The 2,128-nt window shown below is 35.0% G+C and overlaps 1 pseudogene; it reads right to left on the bottom strand.

Annotated features, from left to right (window-relative positions):
* Nucleotides 1-1,805: 1,805 nt before the first annotated feature.
* Nucleotides 1,806-1,924, bottom strand: LOC124962525 (uncharacterized; annotated as a pseudogene).
* Nucleotides 1,925-2,128: the final 204 nt, after the last annotated feature.

Genomic DNA, 2,128 nt, shown 5'->3' with positions numbered 1-2,128 from the left:
GGCTAACCACCTCTTAAATGTCCCACCTCTGAATACTGTCATCATGGAAATTAAATTCCATCGTGAGTTTTTGAGATGACAAACGTTCAAACCATAACAGTTATAAAGTGAGAAGGAAAGAATGAACATTTTAAAAGAAAGAAGAAATATTGGAATATTCAGAGAGTGTGAAGAGAGTTGGGACAATTATGAGTTACACAACATACATGTTCACCCAGACACATACACTAGTATTTGAAGGAGACTTAGAACCTAAAGAAAATCAAGTGCATTTTATCTATTTCTTTATATTTTGGGGGAGAGAGAGATGGGGAGCCAGTGAAAGAATGGTAAACAAATTACAGGCAAAAAATAACAAAGCATACTTAATTTTCTCTGTACTCGACCTATAGAAAATATTCATTACAGTATCTGTTAAATGAAAGAAGGAGTATTTTTTCCAAATAGAACTTTAGGTAATATATATGTAAAACAATACCAGAAGCTGATACATATGGGTTTAGAGCACAGAATAAGAAACAAAGAGATGTCATTATTAATATAAATCATGACAGCATCTACAGCATAGAAAGAGGATTTTTGATCCCTTATCAACTTATTTAAAATAAAGAATATTATATAGCATATTAAAATGTAAATTGGTTTGTCATTGAGGGTTTGTGTATTGGTAGCCTGGTCTTCAGTGTGGCAATGTGACAGTGTTGGGACCTTAAGAGCTGGGACCTAGTAATCCTTGGCTCACTGGGGACCTTGCTCAGTATTAAGGGAATTTTCTTGGGATCCTGAGTTAGTTCTCCTGAGAGCAAATTACTATGAAAGTCTGATTCTGATCTATGAATTTCTCTCTGGTTCCTGTCTGGAAATATGGTTGCTTTCTCCCCATATGCTTCTCTAGTGATGCTATCCTCCATTAATGAGTCCCTCTCTGGAGGCTGAAGACACAAAGCTAGCCCATCTTAGACTTTCGGCCTCCAAAACTGTTAAGTAGATCTCTCTCCTTTATATATTCAACCAATCTCAGGTACATTTTTATAGTAACAAAAGTGATCTAAAACAAAAAGCAATCAAAATTTGTCATAATGATTTCAAAATGCCAAACTTTTAATAATAAAATTATTTCCTAGATAATGGAATAAAACAATGGTATCCTTTATGGATTTAAAGAAATTCTAAAACTCATTAAATGTAGACAATTAAAATCTGTTTCTTCACTATCATACAAACACCTTTAATGATTACACTGCAATGTAGTGAGCTGAAAGTTTGAACAAATTCTCACTCATTTTTTTTTTTCTCTATAGCAGACTTCATGCCCCAGGTAGCAGAAGCGTGAATAAAAGATTGGGGACAAAATAATATCTCAAAAAATGGATTATTAAAACTGAACATATTTTCTTCAGAAATGAGACTTTTTTCTTTTTTTTTTTCTTTTCTTCATCTTTTTTTTTTTTTTTTTTTTTTGCATTAGGTCTAAGTAGCAGTGCTACATTGAGACCCATTTACTTAAGCCTGAGTCTTGGGACATAGAGTAAGACCTTCTTCCCGTGTGGTCATGTAATAGAACTTCCTTGCTGGAAGATCATTTTGAACTTAATAGACCAAATTAGGTCAGGTGGGGATCAGATAAGGTTAGTGGTGAACAGAGGTTAAAGTTATTCATTTATACCTCTCTGCTTTAGGTGATAGAAAAGAAAGTTAGCAGACCTTCATTTCCTTCTTTTTTTTTTCAGTACTGGGGATTGAACTCAGGGCCTTGTGCTTGTGAGGCAAGCACTCCACCAACTGAGCTACCTCCGCAGCCCAAAAGCCAACAACACCTGATATTCACAAGGGGTCTCCCATCCAAGTACTAACCAGGCCCGACCCTGCTTGGCTTCAGAGATCAGACGAGATCGGGCATGTTCAGGGTGGTATGGCTGTAGACCATTTCCTTCTATTTTCAAAAAAGTTCTATATACCATGGAACAAATCAGACGCTTGTTTTTAAATTTCCATTAATAAAAATTAGCTGAAAATATATCTTTTGAGAAAAAATAATGGTTGCAGGCAGTGTTTACGTAGGCATTCTAACACTAATCTTAGATGAAAGATTTGGATGGAGATTACCAAAAACATACCCTAAATTGAT

Source organism: Sciurus carolinensis, chromosome 12, assembly GCF_902686445.1.
Source record: "Sciurus carolinensis chromosome 12, mSciCar1.2, whole genome shotgun sequence".
Taxonomy (NCBI): Eukaryota; Metazoa; Chordata; class Mammalia; order Rodentia; family Sciuridae; genus Sciurus; species Sciurus carolinensis.
The sequence above is the reverse complement of the archived record's forward strand: the minus strand, read 5'-3'. Positions and strand labels throughout refer to the sequence as shown.